The following is a 12742-nucleotide window of genomic DNA, read 5'->3' as shown; positions in this document are numbered from 1 at the left end:
GCACAAATGAGACCATATGATGACAAGGTCCAGATTTTATTTAACTTGGATTTCATTTCCCAAGAACTGTGAGAGAGAGAGATAGAAAGAAAGAAAGAAAGAAGGAGGAGTGTGTCCTAGGGTGACTTTATGATGCTTGTATCCCCAATTGTCTGTTGTGTGTGTGCTGTTTGTTGTGTTCTGTACCTTTCAAACTGGTTCTGAGAGCAGAGCACGGAAAGAAGCAGCGCACAGTTTGTTTTGAGAAAACAGCCTTCGTTCCTACCCTTTTTTTTTTTCCTCTGGACTCTGTGTGTTCGTCAGAGGCACAGACAGTGGCCTGACAGAGAACTTTCTTTGCTTTTAGTTAGTTTAGCTGGCTGAGGCAGAGAAGCTCCCTGGACTGTTCAATTTTTTTTTTCTTTTTTTTTCCTTTAGGATTGTTGAAACCTGTCCTGGACTGAAAAATCCAGAAAGACAGCAGGATCTGGCACCTGCAGCCCACCGGGGCCTGGAGCTGGGCATTGTCCAGCGGCGGAGGGCCTGGAACTGATAAGAGACCGAGAGAGCTGAGCTAACTGACTGCGAGGGCTTCTCTCCGTTTTGCCATCTCTTTTCAGAATGGTGAGATGTTTTCTTAAAATGCAAGGGCAGCCAGGCTCCCAATCTGTGGCAGCTGGCTTGTGGAAGGAATCCCGATCTGTTTGGGATTCTAGCTGGCAGAAGCCCAGTGCCAGGCACAGGCACTTGGGCACGTACGATGGCCCTTTTCAAAGGGAAAGTGAACTCAGCCCCCCAGGTTCCTGATGTCAGTTTGTAGGAGGCCTTTAGCACTCCAAGGGAAGCTAGGCTTCCAATCTGTGGCAGCTTGCATCTGGGTGGAATCCTGATCCGTTTGTGCCCAAGTGCCTGTGCCTGGCAACGGGCTTCTGCCAGCTAGAATCCCAAACAGATCAGGATTCCACCCAGATGCAAGCTGCCACAGACTGGAAGCCTGGCTCTCCTGGGACTGGGCAATGCAGGGCCCTGCGCCCCTTATACAGCCCTGAGGACGTGGCTCCGCTGTGTCACCAGGGCCATGGGCACCACAACGTTCCTCATCCTCCAGGGCCCTGACAGAACAGTGTCACAGAGGGCCACGGCCGGCATCCCTTCAGCAGCCCAAGCCACTGGGAGTGGCACGGAGCAGCCCCCGGAGTCGTGGGCCTCTAGCCCCTTGTCATCGTCTGGTTTTTAAAACGATGAGAAATGCCTCGGCCTGATTTAGGGTGCAAATGAGACCATATGCCAAAATCAATAGTATGGACTTAATTTGCCAAGAAATTAGAGAGAGAGAGAGAGAGAGAGAAAGAGAGAAACAATAAAGAGATGGGGGGAAAAAGAGAGCGACCGAGATAGATTAAGTAGAAAATCTCCCCAGCCAGTGCATGCCAACGGCGTTTCATGGTTGTTCTCCATCAGATCTTGGTGCTGAGGGTCCCCGGCACCCACGGAGTTCAGAGGGCTGGCGCACACTTGGGCCGGGTGGCAAGGCCCAGGTACCTCCCCCGGCGGGGACAAGTTTGACAGAGTCTCCTGCAGCAGCAGACTCTGGGTGTGTGTCAGCCCTCAGCCTCACGAGCAGTGCTCTGCTGCGAGGCCCCAGCAATGAGTCTGGGCAGCGCTTTGGGGCTCTGGGATGGGTTGATGGCACCTCCTCAGCTGCCCCGCACGGGAATGTCTCGTGGATGTGGCCTTCCTGGGGTAAGCATTTTAGAGCTGAGCCAGTTTGTGTGAGGGAGGATGGGTGTCCACTGCCTGTGACCAGAGGTTACAGCAGAGCCCCAGAACCCTCCTCCTCCCTTGCTGGTGGTGGGCAGTGTGTGCAAACGTGGCCTCAGCAGATGAGCCTGTGGGCTGTGGCCTCCCCTGCCCGAGCCTGGCCTAAAGTGATTTTCAGGAGAGCCGCTGGGTTTGGCTTCTTGTGGATGCATTCTCCTGCCTTAGTGTTGTTTCCTTGTCCCCAGAGCAGAGGTAATTGAGCACTAGTGTCACCTTGAAGGTATCTCAGGTTGTGTTGGGCAGCCCAAGTCCCAGCCCAAAGCTGCAGCCAGGTGAAGGAGGGGTGGGCTTGGGTGGTCTCAGCCTCTTTATTCAGTTTTGCCATAATGGGCAGGTGTCCTTCCTGGCAATGTTGAAGCCATTACCTATGGTGTTTCTGTCTGTCACCCAGAATCATGTCTGTTTATCTTGTTCGCCACTCAGTAGGTGAACATAGGGAGAGGTTTGATACATGCAAAACAAGGAATGCATTTTTTGTAAGTGTAGAAATGAGAATAAATTTTCATGTGTGTATCATTTTAAACAGGGTTATGTGGTCAGTCTCTCACCCAGATTTTTTTTTTTTTTAATCTTTCAGTGTAGTGTCAATCTTACCAGTTTTATTTCTTCTTGAGTTGCAATGTTGTTTACAGTGGTAAGCCAGACAAGAACACTTTTCCTTGGTTGATTCATCCCACTTCAGCACCGAGCAATTCGGTGTAATGAAAGAAAAAAATGCATCTGCAGCCAATGTCTAGAGAATCCAAATAATGCTGTCCCTTAAAGCTTTTAATCACATATTGTGGCTTAACGGAGGACTGCAAAGTCAACAGCACTGGAGAAGTACACACCTAAAGGCAAGATTAAGGAAATGACACATATTCAACAGTCGATACATGCCACAATTTTTCCATGGGCCAGACACCAATCTATGGGTCATAGGGTGAATCTGTATCTTGAGATGAGGGGATGGTGAGGGAAGAAGTAGAACACAGGGAATTGGTCATGGCTACAGAAAAAAAGATGGTGAATTTGAAGGCAAAGGAAGGAAGGGACGGAAATCAGAGATTGTTAGAAATTACACACTGAGATTGAGATTAGGGAGCATTTAAATGGACCAAGAGACACAGAAATAAAAGAGTGATGATCACGTTGGGAAGGCATAGATAGGCACACCCAGCTGTGTCCCCCTACATCTCTCACTTGTAAAAAAAATAACCAAACCAAAACACAATAAACTAGTTCATCTGGTTTATAAACTAACTTTTATTCTAGCCTGAAGGTTTTGCCAGGTGTTTTTTGGGGATTTTTTTTGTTTGTTTGTTTATTTTGTTTTGTTTTTTAATTAATTCATGAGAAGAAACAAACAAAATCCTTTGGCACTTCCGTCTCCCTTTCTGTTCTGTGTGTGGGCCCATTTTCACATTACCCAGACATTGTATAAGAAAACATGCTGGTCCAAAAGAGTAATGGCCCATGGCTCTTCAGTCCAGATATAGTCCTTTGTGGGTAGGCAGCTAGCAAGATGTGAGCTGTAAGAATCTTTGTGAAATCATTTGCAAAATATGCCAAGCTCTGGCTGCCTGCACTTGAAGCAGCAGGTCATCTTTGTTTCTGTTACACCTTTTGTGTACCTCAAGAGCCTTTTTTCTTGTTTGACTGGATTTGTCTTCCTATAGCTCCATCTCAGCAAATAAGACATCTGTCTGGGAATTAATCCTGTGGTTTTTGATTAAACATCACTGTTTGTTTTTTCATCCTCATTCTTTTTCCATCCTGGTTTTAGAAGAGGAAAAACAAAACTCATGGCAGAATGGCAGAACCCACCCAAGCCTTAGTGAAATCTGAACAGGAAATCTTCCATGTCACTTAGCAATGTAAATGAGTATTAGATGCAATAGAAATTACATTTAACTGTGTTATTAAGCTCTTTACCTGTGAAAGTATATTTGAAAGGGCACATGATAAGACTATGGTCTCTTCTGTAATTAATTACCTGAGTGAAACAGACATTCTCCAGGATTAAAGAATTTGTGGGCCATATCATCTGATGCAGTCTCATTTTCCATACCTTCATTATGGTCAGTGGAGCTAGGACAATTTATGAGGGTGGAAGATCTGACCTGGTGTCAATGCAATGGATAAAATGATACTTTATTCTCATTATCCTCAGTGTCAGCACATATGGCACTTCTATGTGATACAATTCCCTTAACACACAGCAAATATTTACTCAGCTCCTCTCTTTGCTTGAGCTGGACCATGAGTGACCAGCTGCCACCATCAATCAATTCAGCAAGTGAAAGGTTTTGACCCTTATTTTATAAAAGCCCATGATTGAATAGGTTTCTTTGTTCATTCAACATTTCTTTGTTCATTCATTCAACAGAATGATGATTCTTATGTCACTTGTAGTACTCAGCAGTAATATTTTAAAGTCTTTTGAAAAAACACTGGTGGTATGAATCCTGTTAAGAATTTCAGTTTATTTTGGAGTGAGGAACAGGGTTGAAGCATACCTTTATGGTATGGAGACTCTGTATGCTTTTGAATGTTAATACAGAAAGTGTGATTATTTCCATTCCTATTTGAAATAAATATCGAATGCCAAGTGTACCAAGGTGCTTGATATGCAATATTAGGTGTGAGATCCTCCATTCTGATGACAGTAAGAAAGGCTATTCTGAAATCCAGAAGTCTCAATGCCTTGAAAAATTTATTCTCTCAGAGTTTTGTTTTATAAAACATATATAATTCAATGACACCGGATGGCATAACTACAGTAGCAAATTATAACGGTTATGAAAAATTCTCTTTGAAGCTAATATCAAGTCATCAAAAAAAATTGTAATGCTCCTGACCCTTTCTCCAAAGTGTAAATTAGCAGCCTAATGGTAATATTCAAATGTAAGCTCCTTTTGATGAAAATAATATGGGAAAGTGCTTCCCTACTGTGAATCATCCTAACATGAGAAGTAGAATTTGGGTACTGTGATCTCTGCAAAGGGCACAACAAGCAGGCAAATATGGAAATAAAAGATGAAAGTAATTTTCTGCATCTCTTGCCAATTTTTTATTCCCTTTTTAGTTATTATATAAAATCCAAATATCTCAAAGCACTTCTCTGTGTTGCTATAAAAACAAATTACTTGCCTAACCAATTAAATGTTTTCATACAAAAAACTATAGTGATGAATGTAAATTAAGGAAGTATGTAATATACTGACCATGCTTAAGAATGTTTCTTGTAAATATTTTCATCTATCAAAAATAGGTGCTTTTACTGAAGCATTAATATTTACATAAAAAGAAAAAAAGGCAGTGATTTGAAATAATATTATTATAAAATTGTAGATATGTGAAATAGTTTCTTCCATAGTTGAATATTTTAGGAAAAGAGCTTTTAAGAATTCTTAAGCATAGAGAAAACAGATTTTTTGATTTGTCATACCCAACTAAGACCACTTAGGGCAAAGGTTGCATAGCCTAGAATTCCTCAGTGCTGGAAAATCTTTTTTTCACAACTAAAAGATTTAATGTATTATGCTAGTTACTTTTGCTCTTTTTGTGATGGAAATTAGATTATTATTTCCATATGTGTTAACACCTTTAAGATCATTTCCAGGTATAAAACAGACAGCTATGCCCTTCCCATCATTCATTTTGCTTGCTCTCTTTCATTCACTTTTGGTGGACACATCTACTAAAATGTACACTTTTCATCAAATGTTGACCCAGGTTGCTTTTCAAGATTGCTGATAAGATTGAAAAAAATTCCAATTAAAAAAACCCCAGATGTTCATGTTACATTTTTATTTTGACAATTCCAAGTGAGAGGTGAGAGCCTTCTTGATGATTCATTTAATTACTTCTGCAGAATATTTATGTGACTTGAGAGCTTCCTCTCCTGAGGACAGATCTTTTCACCCATGTATCACTGATACTCAGAAGTACTCCTGAAATCAAGGATGTTGTGCTTTGGACTGAAACTCACTTAGTTTGTTATTGCCAGTAACTAATAAATAACATTATATAAGTCTTAGAGTAAAATGGACTGCTAAAAATGAGAGTTTACAGTGATCAATAGAATTTGTGTTGATTGCTATTAAAAACCATTATATAGCTCTTTAAGTTTTCCATGTTCTTTAGCCTGATATATTCTTCATAGCAGCATATTTGGGTCTATGATTGTAATTAGCTGGAGGCTCTGATACACAATAAAAGCTGAGAATTTGGAGCCAAAAGACAAAAAAAAACCGCTTAGCTGAGAACTTGAACTCAGAATCGACCTTAGACTTTGTTCATTGGCAAATGTAAGTAACCTAAGGTAGTTATGGAATTGAACTGGTATTTCTCCTCTTCAGCTAATGTTATTGCACTCATGTGTGAATAACGAGGTTCACTTTCTATGTAAAATTTAAGAAATAGATTTAATAAAATAATGAAACAAAAGAGATTAAAAAAGCAAAGTCCGGCTGGATGACTTGGCACTTAGCCAAGTCCACACACTGCTATATCAAAGTCATACTTTAAATACCCTTTCTATTGCATCAGTCTGTTGAATATTCATATTTTTCCATAAATGAGTTTCCATATTTCAGGAACTGTTCTGCATGGCCCCTCCTTGGGTCCACCTTTTTAGAGCATGCGTGTTTCTTGACCGTGTCTTTGTTATCACCTCCAGTTTGGGCCTTGGTCCATGCTTTCTTCAGATGGCAGATGCTGATAGTTGGTATATCAATAGCAGAGTCCCTTTTTGCATGTTCACTGGATGTTATCCCGACCAAACAGACAGTTTAAGCATATTATATCAGCTAATACCACTATGCTTAGTTCTCTTTACTAATAGCAGAAATAAAAGAAAAGCTTATATCCTTACCACAACATTATTACTCATATAACACACATCTTGCGGAAAGCCAACCCTGTAATATGTATTTATAAGACATGCTTGACATATTCCAGATAAAGTGCTTTGGTAGTCCAGCAATCACTAAGTTTAGCAAGATCTCTCAAGGACCTCCTTAATTACAGTTGAGAACTACCCTCCAGAAAGCTCCAGGCTCTGTTCTATGCAGATGGTCTGTATGCATGCATGGTTGAGTCAGTGGTCTCTGTCTCTTTTATAACAGGGAGAAAAGAGCTTAGTATTAGTCAAATTGTATCTTGGATCTCTCTGAGTCATTACCCTTTAATGGTGGCTAAGGTGCTTATGAAGAGATGTTGTGGGGTGTAAAGAACTGGGTATTGTAAGGTTAAGGGCACTGTGGATGTTTACACATTAATTTTCTGTATATTAAGGTTATGTGATTGGGTGCACTAGCAAGGTTTCCTATAATTTAGTGAATTGAGGATAAAAACCTTTCAAATTGGTTAAAGAATGGTGTTAAAAATGCCATTCACTTATGAGCTGGACTTGATGATCCTTGTGGGTCCCTTCCAAATCAGGAAATTCTGTGATTCTGTGGGTAGCAAATACTGTGATTTGGGTTTCCTAGAGAGCTGTATAATCTAGCCTCATACTAAAATAACTGTGTATTTTGTGTCATGTATTTTGTGTTGTCCATGTAAGAAGGCCAAGTCATAAGCAAACTTTTCAAGAATACAGAGAGGGCTGAGAATGCCTGAAAAGAAGTATGAACAAAATATAGGTACAGATTTAAAATGATTAGTTAAAAATCAGGCATATTGATGTACATCTGGCTGTCACTTGTAGTGTTAGAATCATTCCACCTCCTTCTCTCTTAACCAGCTTCATTCACAAAATTGCCTTTTCAGTCTACAAACCAATCTTATATTTCTTGTTATTTAATCCGACTTCCCTTGGGACTTAAATTTCATTTCTAAGTAAGGGACATTTCTTACAAATGACAAACTTTTTCATGTACAGTGAGAACATACCAGTCCCAAGGTTTCAGAGAGCAACTTCACCTCTACTGTGGGCAGGAGGGCAAACACCAGAAAGAAGCATCCTGCTCTAAAACCTTTCCTGCATCAGCTCGTTGGGCATTATGGTAATTAGATCATCTGTCTAAATAGGCTCCATATGGTGATTTTTCTGTAAATGTTTTCTTTACTTGAACACAGTGTATTACTCTACAGCTCCACATTGAAATTAACCTTGGAGGCTGCATGATTAGAATCTGGGCTGAGTAGTAGGAAAATCTTATTACTCAGGGCAGGGGTGATGGAAATATTAGATATATTTTCTTTGGTTCTGAAGAGTAGGAAAGATAAATGTTAGAGATAAATGAAGACATGAAGCTGGCAGTACAGGCATGCTCACATCAGCTCAGAAAGTCTAGTATCAGAAAATCCTGGACAAGTTTGCCCACAGGGTTACCATGTTTTGTTTAAAAGTGCAGCAAATCAGCAAAACACCCTGTTCCCTTAGTGCACAGGCTGTAAAGTGTGCAAATCTTATGGCTCTGTACTAGCAGCCGGGTGGAACAATAAGAGTGTGGTGTTTAGATAAACTTAAATCCCTTAAAATAATAACGTCTTGCTTCAACTTCAGCAGAGAGCAGTGTCTTGGTTTGGGAAGACAGGTATCTGCCAGGTGCTAGCTGGAGTTTCCCTCGGAATGGAGAATGTAAACCACCCCCTTTTTTTTTCCTATTATAAATATACAGTCAGAGGCTCTTCGGCAAAAATTTGGGAAATAGGAATAGCAGTTCTTTACTAGTATGTATTACAACGCAAACATAAAAACCCCCAAACAACTACAGCATTAACAACAAAAGAAAACAGTACCAAGAGCCTTGAGGGCTTTGTTTCACGAAACCCAGGGCAGTTTGGTTTTGTTGTCCCTGCAGGATCCTCAGAACACCAAGCTGAAACAGTGGAAAGTCCCGGGCTGGTAGCTGGGATGGCAGGGTGTCCCGGCAGGCAGGGGCAGGATGTCCCGGCAGCAAAGGGAGTGCAGGGTCACACTGTAGCAAGAGGAGCAGTGCCAAAGAAGCCGTAGGGGAGGCAGGGCTGGCCCAGCTCCTGCGGGTGGCAGAGAAGGCTCAGGAGTCAGGCGGAACCGGTGATAGTAGATTTCCCAGGACTGGATCCCTTTGGCCACAGTGAAACTCCTCCAGCCAGCAACAGCCCAGCCATTCTCTCTCCCTGAATGCCGAAAAAAGAACAGCCTGCAGCTTCCTCAAACTCTGTCCTTTACTTGCGTTATCTCCTCCTTCAAACTTTGTTTGCCTCTTTGTTTCGGTTAAGTACTCTCAAGTATCCAACACTTGGTCTCATTGGTAACTTATTGGGAAAAAATTCTTTAGAGAAAGAAGGAACAAACCTAACCCCCAACAAGCAGTTAAATGAAATTGTTATTAATAGTCATCACCTTAAAAAATAACTAGAAGATAAAACAGAGAGGAATCTCCTTCATTTAGCCTTAAGATAGTCACAGTGTAGGTGAGTAAAAGTGTTCAGTGATCATTCAGAAGCCAAACTGGCTGGGCTGTTCTACCTCAGTGTCTGCACTGGTGGCCATGGTGGTTGCCCCATCAGGTATGATGAGCCACAGGCCCTGGGGCTCCTGGGTGGAGCATCTTCAGTCTGGTTTTCACTGCATGTCGGAGGCAATGGCACAGTGCCAGTTCACATCCTGGAGGTCCTTTTTAGTGATCAGGGGCTGATGAAGGTCCTAGCCTGTTATTCACTTGCAAGGAAGCTGGCACCTTTTGGGACATCTGCCCCGCTTTTAGAGGAGTTAATTGATTAAAAGAGAGCGCAGGACCTCTGCAAGCAATAAGCAATGATTTCATGGATAATTAGCGGAGAGCCTTTAATTGGTGGGTTGTCTCAGCACAGGACCTTTTTTAAGACTTTGGGGCTTACTTGCTCGTTTACATTCTTATTTACTTATGTATTTCACCTTTTGAAAGAGTTTTTATGCTTCCCTTGTACAAGATATTCTGCTAGCACCCCAAAAATATTTTGGATTACTCAGACCACTACTGTACTCAACAATACTACATTCTCTGCATAATTTTACTTTTCAAGAAAAATAAAATTGTAACACTATTTCCTTTTTTTAAAGAGGTCTAGAGCTGCAGTCTTCCATTTCACCTTTTCTATTGTCTCTCAATGTTAGGAACTAATTTTCAAGAGATGTCTCTGCCTGAATTGGGGTGCAAATAGGACTATGCACCAAAGTCAAAACTATGGATTTTATTTAACAGTAAGTATGAGAAATATGAGGGAGGAGAGAGGAAGAGAAACACAGTGAGAGGTTAAGCAAAGATATCACCACATGGAATCCTGCAACATCCATCTGGTATTTCTTCTTCCTGGTCTGTTTGGTGGTGGGGGGTCCCTGACATACATAGGGCATATGTGCTGTTCCCACAACTCAGGATGGTGTGTGTGTAAGCAGCTGCTTCCTTTATCACAGTTTGCCGAGGTGGGATATTTGTCTGTATAGGTTACCCAGGTCTGTCCCATCAGGCCTGGCATCTCCCTGGTGTTGCTGTCTGTGCTTTTCCCAGTCTGCAGGGTGGAGTCTTGTCCACTATGCTTATTTCAAAACTTTCACCTTTGTGTGGGCCTGAAATTAACTCCTTCCTGTTTGCCATCTGTGACTGTGTCTGTTGTGGTAGCTTATCTTGTGGGAACTTCTTCCTTTGTCACAGATAGTTTAATGTGCTTCTCTAAGTATCACACAGAGCTGATCCAGGCACTTTGTTTGAAAGCACACCCAGCTCCTCCTCCTCAGCTCTGAGGGTAGTAAACCTGTCCTGCAGAACTTCATGTGGAGTTGAAATAACCATCTTTCCCCTTTCCCAGACTTTTTTCAGAGGTTGCACTTATTGGTTCTAATGACAGTAAGCCCCCAAAAACTGGCTCCACAAGCATCTTAAAAGGACTTATGGGATTTTTGAAGTACTCTCAGTTAGACACACAGGTGAAATGCTGACACGATATTCCCAAGAGGTCAAAACAACAAAAGTACTTTACTGTCAACTTCAGAAAATCAGAGAACTTTGTTAAAAGTTTAGAGGAGCTTTTTCACTTCTAGAGATAGGCACGTGCCAATTTTTATATCATGTTCCAATCAGTTCTTAGTTTGCACACATCGGTAATCTTTATGATCAGACAGGATCACCCTCCTATCACTTGATTTTTGAAATAAAACAAAAAGAATTAAGCACTTTTCACTAGCATCATCAATCCTCCCAAGAGGATAAATATAGTCAAAGCTAAATGTTACAACTTTGATGTGAAATCCATGTAAAAGAACACAAGGATTTTTTTTGTTATTTAAAAATGAAAATGTAAAGCACTTGGGATTTCCTTCATTGCTCAGTAGTATTATAAAGAAAAAAGGATCTATAAAAATAATAGTATCTCATCATCTTCATAGCAAACTGCACTAGAATTTATTGGCACAGCAGGAAATTAAAAAAAAGGTTGATTTGGGTTGGTTTTTTTTTTTTTTTTTTTTTTTTTTTTTTTTTTTTTTTTTTTTCCCCAGCCAGAATAGTGTGTTCTGGCTAACAGATATTTGGAAATATTCTGAAAACTCGTTTTTACTCCTCACAGAATTTGCTACTGAAGGCTTCAGAGACATTCATGGAAACCTGCCTGAAGAAATAGGAGAATGTATTCAACCCAAAGTGCTAGAAGGCCTGAGACAAAGCAGCTGGGCTTGAACAAGGTGACGAGAACAAGTTCAGTGCTTACATGTATACTTTTAATATTTAAATTAATTTCCATAGAGACCCTGCTTGGCCTTCTCGAAGGCAAACAGTGCAAAATCCATCGTATTTCCATTTATATTTCCATTTTATATTTAATGTAGGTTGCAAGAAAAATGCAGTGCCATGTTTCATTTTTTTAAATAATTTCTCTGTTCTACTACATCTCAATATTGCACACAAGTCTATCACTCATTAGAGGCATGCTCTTGAGGAGACAGCTGGCAAGCTGAAGTGTATTCCTATTTCTCTACTGAGGCCCTTGGTAACTTTGGACACCTTCTAAACTTTTGTATTCAGTAGAATGCTTACAGGCATCATGTCTTACAGGTCTATTTTTAGGATCAGCTAATAACTGTATTATAACTGTATGCCATAACTAACATGACTAACAGGACAGGGGCTTCAGGTTCAGCTAATGTACATACAAAGCAGGCTGAATTTACAAATTGTTAATATGTATTCCTAATGGAGACTGGGAAATAAAGCACTGCAGTCAGACAAATGCAAAAACAATGGGAAACTAGAATTATGTGTTTTTCCTATCCATAAATTTAATGACTTCCACATACGGAGTGCAGCAGCTCACACATTTTCCACTTATACCACCACTCATGCCTATAGCCCAAAGCGAAACAAGAATGATGACTTTAAAATGCAGGATTTTTATGATATGAAATTAGGTTTTTATCACATTGTCCTGGTTCTGACTATGAATTAGTTAACTTTTGCCATAGCTGGGATGGGACATGGCTAAGATCCTGAGGTTATTCTAAACCACCTTGTATCATTTAATGGGAATTGGGGAAGGGGTTCCTTCAGGTCAGGGTAGTTAGCATGGAGATGGTTGGGTATTGTTTCTATCCTGTGCTATATAGTGCATATTTAGTATTTGCAAGTGGATTGCTCACCTCACCTGTATGTTTTTGTTATAAATACTGTTACTGCTCTTTTTCTTATTTCATTGCTATTTCCAGTAAATTGTTCTTATCTCAACCTATGACCTTTGCCTTTTTTGTCTCCCATTCTTCTCTCCACCTTGCCAGAGGGGAGGAGGAGGTGGGGAGTGATTGACTGACACAAGGTTTGGTGTGGTTTCAGTGGGAACACTAAATTGAATACTGTTCCTAAATCACAATATACATTAAATGTATAGAGTATGAAAATGGTGTAGCATGAGATTTTTTGCTGAGAGAGTAAAATGCTCAGATGATATTTGCATTTAGTTCTTCCATTCTCCAATAATGGCTGTATATACTAGGAGTATG

The sequence above is a fragment of the Chamaea fasciata genome, unplaced genomic scaffold, assembly GCF_029207755.1.
Source record: "Chamaea fasciata isolate MVZ Bird 193981 ecotype frontalis unplaced genomic scaffold, bChaFas1.0.hap1 SCAF_6, whole genome shotgun sequence".
Taxonomy (NCBI): domain Eukaryota; kingdom Metazoa; phylum Chordata; class Aves; order Passeriformes; family Sylviidae; genus Chamaea; species Chamaea fasciata.
The sequence above is the reverse complement of the archived record's forward strand: the minus strand, read 5'-3'. Positions refer to the sequence as shown.